General features: G+C 46.6%; 1 protein-coding gene across 1 annotated transcript in view; it reads right to left on the bottom strand.

The window, feature by feature from the left end:
• LOC146860319 (tropomodulin-3-like) overlaps positions 1-7,355 on the bottom strand; it is a 331,475-nt gene extending 324,120 nt beyond the window's left edge. The window contains exon 1 of the mRNA XM_085644183.1: positions 7,243-7,355. The gene's annotated coding sequence lies outside the window, so the exon portion shown is untranslated. The remainder of the gene's footprint in view (positions 1-7,242) is intronic.
• Positions 7,356-14,743: the final 7,388 nt, after the last annotated feature.

Raw genomic sequence — 14,743 nt, forward strand, 5'->3', positions numbered from 1 at the left:
AGACAATCCCCGAGAGACTTTACCCCACTTCTCAGAATAGCTGAGAGAGTTTGGGGAGGCCTCGGGGTTCCACATAAACCTCCATAATTCACAAGCCCTTAACCTATCTGTTTCGCCCACTACGCTGGCTTCCTTAAACCAGGCTTCCCCGTTACAATGTGCAAAGGACTCCATTCCCTATCTGGGAGTGCAGTTTGCCTTGACACCGGAGAAAACGAATATCCCTAACTATTGAGATTTACTGTAGCGAATGCGGGATGACCTGAACTGCTGGAGACAATATAAGTTGTCTTTGTTAGGTTGCATTGCAGCCCTGAATATGACGATCCTCCCCAAGATATTCTTCTTCCAGACCCTTCCTCCGACAGGCATGATTTCCATCCTATTGGCCGTCCTACATCACTATCTGGGTGTGCAAACGCCTTCGAATGCGAAAGGAGCTGAGATGGCGCCCACCTGCTGAAGGAGGACTTGGAGAACCGAGCCTACTACATTACTACCAGGCAGCCCAGCTTCGCTATCTGGTCTAGTGGTCAAGAGTAGTGTCTGAAAAGCTGTGGCTGTTTATGGATCGAGCACTCGCTGGAACCTCACTGGGGAAAGTTCTGTTTCTTCTTCGCGTACATAGATCCCCCAGTTTCTACAGATGCCCAATCACGAGCTCTCAGTTGAGGCTATGGGACACTCAGAAGGGGAACCTAACCACTTTCCCCTCCCCCCTGACATCAGTGGTGGACAATCCAGCCTTCACGCCAGGTATGGAGCCCATTTTTCCAGATTGGAAGGGTGTCGGTCGTCAGGCGATTGGGCACTTTTTTGATTAGGGCGGTCCTATTCCCTTCGATACTCTACGAGTGAATTATCCTAATCATTAAAATGAACAGTTCCGTTATCTTCAGATTAGACACTGGATTTTACACCCATCGGTTAGAAAGAGAGCCCAGGGGCCACTAACAAAATTTGAAAAATGGCTTCTTGCCAAAAGGTTAAACACCTTATCACATAATTATACACTCTGCTTCTACCAATGAGGGCTGAGGATAAAGCTGTTACAATAAAAAAAAAAAAATTTAAACCCAAAAACTGAAGGCTGAACTATATGAATCAGATCAGTCAGAGGTGCTGGTACTATTATCTTGATGGAAGCAGTGTTCTGGTCGCTGCATCCCTAATAGGCACATGCCATTATAGAAGAGCATTGCACATACAGAAGCCCATCGCATCAATGGTTTCTAAAAGTATAACGGATCACAATAATGAACGGACTACTCTCTGTGTCAAATCCAAAAAATGCTGTTCTGCTTGCATGGCAGATCACTTTAACAGCTGATCATACCTGAAGACAAAGACCACTGGGGGGACACGCAAGACATACAACAGCAGCATCACATCACTAAAACCATGAAATGTAGAAAAAAAGCCTTCTACTATGCTTCAAAAGAGTGAAACATATTGGAGCTAAGATCGGGCCATTTCTTCTCCACTTAGGAAATTAACAAAATGAGATATAGGTTACTCTATTCAAGGAAGCACCCTGACAAGGGTTTACAATTTTAGCTGCACCCACTGATCTAATATTCTCACTCATTCCATGCCTCCTTCATGCAGCATTGCAGTCCAACCATCTTCCTCACCCCTTTCATTACCAATTATGTAAAACCTTCTGCTGCCTATTTTGCAACCTCGACTCACGTTCCTAAACTGTAACCGCCTCTTCCTCTCAAACTGAACCCCTTCCTCCCTTCTGAAATACCCTTCTGTGAATCCATTGCTTTGTTGTACCTGAATGCATCAGCGGAAAACCTAGAAAGTCATTAGAATTCATTTAATAGTTAATTCGGCTAGCATCATTGACAACCAGGGTTCTCATAACTGAGAAAATAGTGGACTAATCCACTCAGCGTACAAATAAGTAACACAATAAAAGCTGGTGTTGCATTCTGTTTACAGAAGCAACACATCCAGGTATGCGGTTGCAAATGTACTCAGGCACAAACTAATTCTAGGGTTGTCCTCAGTATACTTAGACAAACTACAGTGTTGCCATTTTTGGAGGCTCATATTGTAAAAACGGCATGCAACAGTTTCTAAGACTGTTACTTGGGAACTCAATTCAAAGCTTTTCTGTGGTGCATTCTTGAATTACACTTAGGAAGGGTAACTGAAGGATCACAATGTAATCTATGTAGTTTAAAGACTCTTGGCCAGGGCATGAAGCTCTCCGTTTTAGGCCTCACTTTAGCCAAGACGGTTTTATTTTACTAAAATTACTAGTACAAACTATTTATAGGGGCTTGCAACCAGCCATCTTCATCCATTGGTCTGCTTCTGTGGTGTTCATATTATTCTTCCACCCACTAGAGCATAAAGTACAGGGTAATGGGTCATCAATTGGCTAACATCACTGTGAGTGATGGCATTTTTCTCTTTCACATGCAGAACATAAAACACACAAACTAGCAAGCCTTCAGTGCCAGGGACTACTATGGAAGAGTATACTTTTAGAAAGCAAAGATTTTTTGATTTTTTTTACTGCAAGGCATTTTTGTTTTTTTTAGTTATTATTCAGGAGAACCTTGCAGCTTCCCCAACATTAGTTTGACAAAAGACCTGACAAAACAAAACACACATTGACAAAGCCAAAAGATGGGTAACAACCATCACAGCTACTGGATTTGACAATGTTTGTTAGTCAATGGCAGTGCTTCATATGAAACCTCCGCCATATTTAGTTCCATCTCAGCACAGTATCAAGGAAATGGTCCAGTTATTGTGCAATTCCAACAATTAACGAATAAACTCCAATCGATTATAATAGCAAATAATCTTCAATCTGGTGTACATAGTAGCTGTAGAAATTACATTTATAAAAAATTATACAAACATCTTATTTTTGACTTAACATAACACATTTGCCCTGTGTGTTATTCTTTGTCTGTTTTATTTGCCACTGCTATTTTAAATAGAGATTCACCGAAAAAACAACATGTCAGAAAACTGAGACAATGTATTTACTAATAGAATAGTGTATTACGACTGAAGGTAAAGCGAAAAGGGTTTAAAAAAAAAAAAGGTCTATTCTTTTACTCATCACACAGGCTAAGTTTTAATCAGGCCACTATCCCACATTAAGCATATTCCGGCAGCTGCCGTAAGCGATACTGAAAAGACAATGAAAGGGTTGGTATTCATATTTCTTCTAACCCTGAAAATTATTTGTACTTGGCACAAAGTTACGCCAAATAGATATGGTCCTAATTATTAGATGAACTGTGACATTCAAGTCACAAACATGGTCGTTGTTACACTCTTAATTCACTACACAATATAAAAAAAACAACAAGCAGCGCGCGTTTCAATGCAATCTATATGGTACTTCTTGTCCAGCCTAAGTTTTCGTGAGGGCCTTTCTATACTCTTTCCATGCCAGGACCATGATGTACTCCTTTTGTATTTGACATGCAGACTCGAGGCAAGGAATCCCGACCAGTCTAATTATATAAACACTTAAATCAAAGAATGGGATGAATGTATTTAAAAAATAAAGTTCTTCTGCAATATTGCATTTGAAGCTACGCCAACTGAATTTTCCTTTCACAGATGTCCCAAGCAGAGTCCCTGTGAACTGCGATAGGTTCGCTTCCCCAGATGTTAACAATTTACCTAAATCTGGAAGAGGAGTGAGAGAAGCGGAGTAATGGAATCCTGCACAAATCAACGACGTCAACATTCTTCGTTTACTGGCAACGCCTACATTTCAGTTTACTGAACGGATTTAAAACCTTCGGGATTTCAAATATGTTCCTAATGGTGGCTAACGATGCTTTCTGTAAATGAAACACTAGGGGAAATCACTCAGCTGACGTAACACTGGATTACACACAGACAAATCGTTCAACAAATTAGATTTTTTAACCAGAGGATTGCAAGCAATATAAAATTTCAAGACTTATGCATAAGCCAACTGTGTGTTGTGTTTGGCTCTTATGTATCATACTTGGGAAAATGTGGTTTAGTGGCTAGACCTGCTGACAATTAAATCTATGGGGCCAGATTTGAATTCAGGCATCAGCACTTGGCTCAACATCGTGTGATTCTACGAATAATCTCTTGGTGCCTAAAAATATAAAATCCTCACTTTATGTTCACAAAGATAGTCTCCCAATGTAATGTACAGCGCTCTCTTGTCTCCTAGCTAGGTTTGCACAATACAAAACACCAATACGTTACCATGCTAAAAACATGGGTTAGGAATATATTGTTGAAAAGATAATCAGTTTCAATCCTGAGCCCTCACAACGAAGCCAATTTATCTTGGGCAGGAACCCAAACTTCTTTGAACTAGAACTGTGAATTTTTCTGTTGAAAATTCTCCTTATGCACCTATATATACACTATCTCTTTAAATGAAAGGAGGTAGGTGGGGAAAGAGCCCATTGTTAGCTGACATAAGGGGTGTGGTGTTCTCCTTAGACTCAGATATGCCGCAAATTAGTGTGGCACAGGCAATGTTCAGTGATTAAACGGCTAGTAACATTTATTTGTAATCCGTAGCAATCAACAGCAGCACTAACATGAAATCAGATCGAAGGGCAATTGAAAGCAAAGTCGACAGTGGTTGCGGAGTACGCAATGCACTGTGAATTTCGTAGATTTACATAGCAGGACTTCAGCAGCTTCGTTTTAAATCGAGGATAGTCTAATCCAAAGCACTGTGTCTCATTCACCTCCAGTCACGACAACTACCCCTGAAGGTCAAGACCATGGACTTTTACACTTGGGGAACAAAAGCCGCACCAGAGTAAATCACTTTATGTTGTCAAAGGCTTTATCATCTTATGGACCATTCGGCATCAGCACAACCGTTTTACCGTTTTCCTAGGAGAACGATCGTGGTTGCGTTTAGACTGCGGCCCGGCAAGTCTGTACGCTTGGACACATCTGTATGAATCAGCCTGGTAAAGCGTGGGCGGGTTAATTGCTACACGAAAGGTTGCTAGCACTCAGTAGCAGGCGTGTAACTTGGGTGTTCCCAGCTTTAGCTATTTTGTGAGAAAAAAAAAACGTGTGCCTCGAGTGTAATTCACTGGCAGGTCAAGGGATGCGCCCAATGACCTTGGACGGTTTAGGGGTGTTTCTATTTTACCCCACATAAATCACTATCCGAGTGAATAATGCGTTTAAAAAAATGTATACACATACAAATGTCAAATGATTTAAGCATGGATACCGTTTCTCGAAGTTTACCAAAGCGATGCAAGCTAAAAAGTACAGTCTGAATCGGCGACTTCTCACGTACTTAGTAAATAGCCCTAGTTTACTTTTTTAACGTGTCCAACATGCCTGCCACTTCCAGGTACGTCCAGCAGTAGCCTTACGTCGCTTTCCGGACATGACCTCTGAAGGAGTGTTCATCGCTCGAGCCAAACACTATACTTCCCCCTAACCCAAAGATCCCTGGGGAAATGCTTGTCAGCGACGGAGAATGACGCTGGGCATTCTGCCACATCCCGCGAACTGCCTGCTCTGCTGGTATCTCCCTTGTATCAAGGGTAAAGTGGAGAAAGCATAGCACTTGGCACGAATCACCAAGGGCGTCTCTCGCATTCAGCGAGGGTGTAGGCATGTCTCAGGACGAACTGACGAAGCATTCAGCATTAGTAGTACTACCCAAGCCAATCACTCGAATGCACCACAAGTTCAGACCAGAACCCCTTCACTGCTATGATGTGTAAACAAATCATGACGCGTAATGAACACGAAGCCCTTTCCAAACCACCTGCTCCTGGCGCTTTGTCTGGGAGACTACTACATACAGGCCGGTCAAAGTGCCTGCACTTATTTAATTTGAAAGGGAGAGAGAGAGTACATGCACGTTTCAGCATGGATACAATGCGTATAATGTTTAACTACTGTACAGTGTTTAACGGCAAAACCGTCACAAAGGTAGAAAGCAGGAACCTGCAAAGGTAGAAAGCAAGCACCTACAAGCGAGAAAGAGCAGTGAGCGTCTGGTAGCGGAGTTAAGACTACCAGCCTTTGTATGCGTCGAAGTTTAAGTGTACCGGACGCCGACTTGCGACCACAGTTTCGGGCACCGGCACTCTAACGTTCGCAAATTCAGAACTGCCAGTACTCAATAGCAGCAAGGGACAGTAAGAATCTGCAGTTTTATTGTTCCATTTCAATCACTGCATATCGGGTAAGTAACAAGGGTAGTATAACGCTGCCGTGTGGCCCTTTTGCTGGGAAAGTACCCAATCTGCAGTGGGTAATACAGATCAGTAAGTATCAGTCAGTGGGCGTTGTGTACCGCCCGGTAGTAATATATGCAATGGGCTACACAGCCCAACAATCTATATTGTTGACGAAATCAACTGGGCTGTAATTTGAGCACGAAAGAGCAGGGACATTGTACATCAATCGGGTACCAACAATCACAAATCTCTGATGCTGAGAAAACGCTGTGGGTAATTGCATAAAGAAGGACATTGAGTATTCCCTTTGTGTAAATACTCCAAGCACTGCCAGATCCAACTGCTGCTACATTGAGGCGAAGAACCGGTCTGCATCACTTCGACACTATCAAAACTCAAGAATGTTTATCTTACGATGTCGTATTTCAGTGGGCTACCAGTCTGCAGACCTCAAAGAATAACGTGGGGTAAAGTTTCCCTGTTTTCGCCTTTCGCGTGCCTGAGTGGTGCAGCAAAGGCATCTAACACCAGCTTGTCTTGGTCTGAACTGTGCAAGACAGTATGGGTTATGCCGTGGAAGGCAGGAAGGGCTGTGCCCGCGGCCAGCCATCGCCTGGCATTCCATGCCCAGGCTACTTCCTACGCTATACGTAGGGCGATATCTCGCCTAAAATACTGGGAGAAGACAGGAGGTAATTAACCAGCTCAGCGCGCTGAAATATGCAGATCTACCCAGTCCTTCTGTGAATAAGAATCCCTTCTCCTATACAGCGGCACCCTAGTTTCTCCCCAATGTCCACCAAGAAGGGTCGTGGTACACGCAGATGTTACCATAGCAATTAATTTATCAACCTCGGGGTAGAGACATGCCCTGTCCGGTGTGCAGGAAAGCAGGAAGGGCTGTGCCCGCAGTTAGACCCACCCTAGCTGCCTTCTGCACACTTCCTGAAAGACAAACCCTCAAGCTCCGGGAAGGTTCCACATCCCCACTCCCCGGAATCCATTTACATTTACCCACCAGGTTAGAGGCAATGCAAGTCCTTACCTTAAAACCCTGTATGTTACTCCCGATAGACGTGTCGAAGCCCAATCTCCCCGAACTTCAAATCAAGGCAATGCGCATGCGCCCTCTCCGGTGCACACCCGGAAGCAGCGTGCTTCATAAGAAGGTGGTAACTATATTGCATTAGAGGAAAGACCACGAGCGACGACGTAATATCACGTGACGAAACGTTGCATGTAGTGTAGTTCGTGATGCAGTGAGAGCAATTGCGGCGGTTTAGGTTGTTTGTTTTCGTGCAGGTCACTTAAAGTGACTGACTGCATGGTTATTGGAGTTGGGTTTAAGGGGTTTCTGGAGCTGAGGATGGGACTCCTCACTTTACTCGCTGGATTGTTTTGGTCCGGATGCTGCAGTCTGTGTGATAGGGCACGAATACTGTTTAAGAATTGAGGCAAAGGGAATGCATAGCTGCCAAGATTTCAGATTGCTGCGTGTGACATTTTCACAATTTCAGTGTAATTATGAGTGATATTTCTATGACTATGAGTGACACTTTCTCACGAGCAAAATCAAGCAATGAAGACGAGGGAAACCGATAAATACCAGACATTACACCCATTTGAGCAACAAGAATCTCCAAGAAGACTTTAAAACCAGGGCCGGATTGGCTACTGGGCGTTTTGGTGTGCTGCCAAGCTGGGGACTGATTTCGTTGATGGGGACCTGCGTGTGCTTAAAACCATTGGGGACCTGCTTGTGGCTAAAACCATTCCTTTTGCTTTGTTTATTTAAAATCACAAGCAGGTCCCCATCAACGAAATCAGCCCCCACCACAGTGAAATCAGCCCCCAGCTTGGCAGGACACCAAAACGCCCGGTAGCCAGTCCGGCCCTGTTTAAAACTGCAGAAAAGCACCCTAAATGCAAGGGTACTATGGACCCGACTGTACCAAACAGGATTTGAGAGGCCATACTGCCTGCAAATGAGCCTAATTTTCTATAATGCCCCACCTGCCCCAACCCCCCACACAAAAACAGGATCTTCCAGCACGAACTGTGACAAACAGTGTATCCCCTCTCCCGTACCGTGTGACACTCAAAGCCACCTCTGACACAAATGTCACCTCATTAGGCGGGTTTGTGTACTGTGTATTTATTATTACAGAAGAGACAGCCTAGCCTTTCATGTACTTCCGCAGAAGTACCTCTACAGGGTAAACAGAGTGCAATCGTACGGAGCCAAAGTAAAATACAACTATTGAAAATTGCATAACGAAAGCAGGACCGAAAGCTATTACTTTGAAATAAAGGCTTTTAAGTATTTATTGTGACCAAAAATATAATTTAAAAAAAAAACCAAATAGTTAAAACAATGATTATTCTAAATATGTTTTGTCGTATGGTCGGTTGCATTTACCTTGTTTTTTGTTCTGAAAACGTGCCATTTTCTTTTGATTCTGATTCAACTAGAAATTGTAATAGTTTTGTAGTTTACAGACAAGTTGAGAACAGTGAAAGTGAAATAGAGTTAGCTTTTTAAATGGATATGCACAAATGCTTGTCTCTAGCTGTAAAGTATTAACTGGAAAACATTCTAGAAAAGACAATATATGAAAGGGCACAAGATCCTTTCTGGACTGAAGTCGCATTTGCTGTTTTACATGATCCATGTAAAACAGGAAATGAGACCCCAGTCCAGACACCGACCTGCAGGCAGCTGATCGTGCTGCCACTATAAAACAAATTTGTAGATTTACACTCACTCGCCTGGCTCCGAGTCTCGCAGTGACACTTTCACTTACTTGCGAGGCTTGCCACGGCAATTTAGTTTACGGGCCAGCCCCCTGTCTGTCTCCTTAGACTCTTGGCTGCTGCAACACTTGTCTCTCCCTCGGAAAACATGCACTGAGCACTGCCCCCGGCATCAGACTCACTGAGTGAGGCTCAGCAGCAGGTGTCACTGCTGCACAGTGGGCTCCACATGCGCTGCGGTCTAGTGGGGTTGGGTCCGGCAGTAGCGAGGTCATTACTGGATTATTTACCACCATGCGGCGGTGTGAGCAGTGCTGCTATAATTTGCCATAGCATAGGGCAGCCTTTCGCTCAGTGCCTTGAGCAGCGCGCACACCACGGCACGCTGCCAGCCACTCCTGCTAAGACTTTAGTCAGTATATCAGCCCTACCGGCTTGACAGTCGAGGCACAATCTCTGGCTACTATGCTTGACAATGCATTTCAGTGCGGTGATGCGGACCACGCCACTGAAAGTCATTAGTCTAATGCCTGATGCGTAATACTTGGCAGTACTGGGAATGGAAACCTATAAAATCTTGTACCGTTGGCACCTAACGCCCCATCGATTCCGGCAGAGTCGGATTCATAAGGCGGGCATTCGGGAAATGGCCGAAGGGCCGTTAGCCTAGTTCTAGCTCTGGGCTGCTTTTTTTAGGCTGCCTGGGGGCTGTCTGTGCTGTTTGGATGCCGCCCGCGGCCCAGTGGGTGCCTGAAGGGCCTTTCTAGACGCAGATAGGCAGAGGTATCACTCCCTTTTTCTCGTTGGGCCGGCCCATTAACGTATGCTGATTAAGGGGGGACAGGGACCTGAGCAGAAGTGGTCTTACTTGCATTCATGTGTGGATCAGCAGTGTGAACTAATCTGGGCATTTTTTTTTTATCTAAGTGAAGTTAATAAAACATGCTCCCCCACCCCCTTTCTTTTCATACAACTTCGCTGAAGCAGTGTTTTGCGGAAAGGCAATACGCAAATGTGGCCCATTTTTTTTGGGTGTGCCCGGGTCGATTTTTGATCTCAATCCAACCCTGACTGCACACCATTAATGTGGCCATCTCAGTGGCGTGCTGGTGACTGGGGGAGAATGTCTGCATTGTCAGCATTCCGTCCATCATTTGTTTGTTGTAACGCTTTTCGCCCTAAGTAGGATGGGTATTCCCAGACGTGGGACCCGTGCTCACTACGCCACTGGAGTCAAGCTATCCTGGCTGATGACGGCTGATAGCCAGAAACCGGTCCTAGGATGCTTGATTCCGGTCCAGGGAAGACATGGCTTGGCAGTTCGGGCTGGACTGTTCCCATGAGGCACAGGGTCAAGACGGATTTGCATATGGCCATGTCTAAACTGGGGTGGCGTAGTGGGCAAAAGAACGATGGATTTAACCCAGATCTCTTGACTGGGGGAGAATGTCTGCATTGTCAGCATTCTGTCCATCATTTTTTTGTTGTAACGCTTTTCGCCCTAAGTGGGATGGGTGTTCCCAGACGTGGGACCCGTGCTCACTACGCCACTGGAGTCAAGCTATCCTGGCTGATGACGGCTGATAGCCAGAAACCGGTCCTAGGATGCTTGATTCCGGTCCAGGGAAGACATGGCTTGGCAGTTCGGGCTGGACTGATCCCATGAGGCACAGGGTCAAGACGGATTTGCATATGGCCATGTCTAAACTGGGGTGGTGTAGTGGGCAAAAGAACGATGGATTTAACCCAGATCTCTTGACTGGGGAGAATGTCTGCATTGTCAGCATTCCGTCCATCATTTGTTTGTTGTAACGCTTTTCGCCCTAAGTGGGATGGGTATTCCCAGACGTGGGACCCGTGCTCACTACGCCACTGGAGTCAAGCTATCCTGGCTGATGACGGCTGATAGCCAGAAACCGGTCCTAGGATGCTTGATTCCGGTCCAGGGAAGACATGGCTTGGCAGTTTGGGCTGGACTGTTCCCATGAGGCACAGGGTCAAGACGGATTTGCATATGGCCATGTCTAAACTGGGGTGGTGTAGTGGGCAAAAGAACGATGGATTTAACCCAGATCTCTTGACTGGGGGAGAATGTCTGCATTGTCAGCATTCCGTCCATCATTTGTTTGTTGTAACGCTTTTCGCCCTAAGTGGGATGGGTATTCCCAGACGTGGGACCCGTGCTCACTACGCCACTGGAGTCAAGCTATCCTGGCTGATGACGGCTGATAGCCAGAAACCGGTCCTAGGATGCTTGATTCCGGTCCAGGGAAGACATGGCTTGGCAGTTCGGGCTGGACTGTTCCCATGAGGCACAGGGTCAAGACGGATTTGCATATGGCCATGTCTAAACTGGGGTGGTGTAGTGGGCAAAAGAACGATGGATTTAACCCAGATCTCTTGACTGGGGGAGAATGTCTGCATTGTCAGCATTCCGTCCATCATTTGTTTGTTGTAACGCTTTTCGCCCTAAGTGGAATGGGTATTCCCAGACGTGGGACCCGTGCTCACTACGCCACTGGAGTCAAGCTATCCTGGCTGATGACGGCTGATAGCCAGAAACCGGTCCTAGGATGCTTGATTCCAGTCCAGGGAAGACATGGCTTGGCAGTTCGGGCTGGACTGTTCCCATGAGGCACAGGGTCAAGACGGATTTGCATATGGCCATGTCTAAACTGGGGTGGTGTAGTAGGCAAAAGAACGATGGATTTAACCCAGATCTCTTGACTGGGGGAGAATGTCTGCATTGTCAGCATTCCGTCCATCATTTGTTTGTTGTAACGCTTTTCGCCCTAAGTGGGATGGGTATTCCCAGACGTGGGACCCGTGCTCACTACGCCACTGGAGTCAAGCTATCCTGGCTGATGACGGCTGATAGCCAGAAACCGGTCCTAGGATGCTTGATTCCGGTCCAGGGAAGACATGGCTTGGCAGTTCGGGCTGGACTGTTCCCATGAGGCACAGGGTCAAGACGGATTTGCATATGGCCATGTCTAAACTGGGGTGGTGTAGTGGGCAAAAGAACGATGGATTTAACCCAGATCTCTTGACTGGGGGAGAATGTCTGCATTGTCAGCATTCCGTCCATCATTTGTTTGTTGTAACGCTTTTCGCCCTAAGTGGGATGGGTATTCCCAGACGTGGGACCCGTGCTCACTACGCCACTGGAGTCAAGCTATCCTGGCTGATGACGGCTGATAGCCAGAAACCGGTCCTAGGATGCTTGATTCCGGTCCAGGGAAGACATGGCTTGGCAGTTCGGGCTGGACTGTTCCCATGAGGCACAGGGTCAAGACGGATTTGCATATGGCCATGTCTAAACTGGGGTGGTGTAGTGGGCAAAAGAACGATGGATTTAACCCAGATCTCTTGACTGGGGGAGAATGTCTGCATTGTCAGCATTCCGTCCATCATTTGTTTGTTGTAACGCTTTTCGCCCTAAGTGGGATGGGTATTCCCAGACGTGGGACCCGTGCTCACTACGCCACTGGAGTCAAGCTATCCTGGCTGATGACGGCTGATAGCCAGAAACCGGTCCTAGGATGCTTGATTCCGGTCCAGGGAAGACATGGCTTGGCAGTTCGGGCTGGACTGTTCCCATGAGGCACAGGGTCAAGACGGATTTGCATATGGCCATGTCTAAACTGGGGTGGTGTAGTGGGCAAAAGAACGATGGATTTAACCCAGATCTCTTGACTGGGGGAGAATGTCTGCATTGTCAGCATTCCGTCCATCATTTGTTTGTTGTAACGCTTTTCGCCCTAAGTGGAATGGGTATTCCCAGACATGGGACCCGTGCTCACTACGCCACTGGAGTCAAGCTATCCTGGCTGATGACGGCTGATAGCCAGAAACCGGTCCTAGGATGCTTGATTCCAGTCCAGGGAAGACATGGCTTGGCAGTTCGGGCTGGACTGTTCCCATGAGGCACAGGGTCAAGACGGATTTGCATATGGCCATGTCTAAACTGGGGTGGTGTAGTGGGCAAAAGAACGATGGATTTAACCCAGATCTCTTGACTGGGGGAGAATGTCTGCATTGTCAGCATTCCGTCCATCATTTGTTTGTTGTAACGCTTTTCGCCCTAAGTGGGATGGGTATTCCCAGACGTGGGACCCGTGCTCACTACGCCACTGGAGTCAAGCTATCCTGGCTGATGACGGCTGATAGCCAGAAACCGGTCCTAGGATGCTTGATTCCGGTCCAGGGAAGACATGGCTTGGCAGTTCGGGCTGGACTGTTCCCATGAGGCACAGGGTCAAGACGGATTTGCATATGGCCATGTCTAAACTGGGGTGGTGTAGTGGGCAAAAGAACGATGGATTTAACCCAGATCTCTTGACTGGGGGAGAATGTCTGCATTGTCAGCATTCCGTCCATCATTTGTTTGTTGTAACGCTTTTCGCCCTAAGTGGGATGGGTATTCCCAGACGTGGGACCCGTGCTCACTACGCCACTGGAGTCAAGCTATCCTGGCTGATGACGGCTGATAGCCAGAAACCGGTCCTAGGATGCTTGATTCCGGTCCAGGGAAGACATGGCTTGGCAGTTCGGGCTGGACTGTTCCCATGAGGCACAGGGTCAAGACGGATTTGCATATGGCCATGTCTAAACTGGGGTGGTGTAGTGGGCAAAAGAACAATGGATTTAACCCAGATCTCTTGACTGGGGGAGAATGTCTGCATTGTCAGCATTCCGTCCATCATTTGTTTGTTGTAACGCTTTTCGCCCTAAGTGGGATGGGTATTCCCAGACGTGGGACCCGTGCTCACTACGCCACTGGAGTCAAGCTATCCTGGCTGATGACGGCTGATAGCCAGAAACCGGTCCTAGGATCCTTGATTCCGGTCCAGGGAAGACATGGCTTGGCAGTTCGGGCTGGACTGTTCCCATGAGGCACAGGGTCAAGACGGATTTGCATATGGCCATGTCTAAACTGGGGTGGTGTAGTGGGCAAAAGAACGATGGATTTAACCCAGATCTCTTGACTGGGGGAGAATGTCTGCATTGTCAGCATTCCGTCCATCATTTGTTTGTTGTAACGGTGCAGTAATGCCGGCACCCTATTCCCCATTCTATGGTCTTGCCTAGGGTCGGATTTGGATCACAATTAGGCCTCAAAAAGTGGCCCACATTTCTGAATAGTTAGTATTTTTTTGTAGTTTTATTTAGCGTGAACTCGGTCTAAAGTCATTGGAGCTATTACCATGAGAACCAGCTACATTGCAGAAGATAACATTAATTTGTATTATAGGTAAGGTTACTAAGTGATTTGCCCTTAACTCGAACATACGAACATGTTCCAACATCAGCAGCTCTGAGACCATAACGCTACATCCTAAGTTTTTTTTTCCCCTGGGAAAGGTGACTTCACAGCGAAGCTTAAGCAAACACTCCCCCACCCCTCCACCAAGGCCTAAAAGAAACTGGGGCCAAGGTGACAACACCTAAGCCCTAACGGGGCCACTTCTCTTACTCGCTCCCCCCATCCCATTAGGGTATGATTTGGCAGGGGAGAGGGCCCAAAAAAGCACATGGCTGCTACTGCTACTTCAGGGGTTTTTGGTGAGAATGCCTCCCTCCTGTGAGTTACCTGCATACTCCCACCCTCCCCACGCCTGCCCTGGTTTAAAAGTGACGGACAGCAGGAGAATGACACTGCTTCTGAGCTAGGCCAGAAACACGAGGCAGGGGGCCGAGGTGAGAATGTGCTAAGGGCCAGAACAACACCTGTCCCCCAGCCCCAGTTTGACAGCATGGCAGGGGAGTGTCCATGATACCGGCAACACTTT

The sequence above is a fragment of the Triturus cristatus genome, chromosome 3_1 (genome assembly GCF_964204655.1).
Source record: "Triturus cristatus chromosome 3_1, aTriCri1.1, whole genome shotgun sequence".
Classification (NCBI taxonomy): domain Eukaryota; kingdom Metazoa; phylum Chordata; class Amphibia; order Caudata; family Salamandridae; genus Triturus; species Triturus cristatus.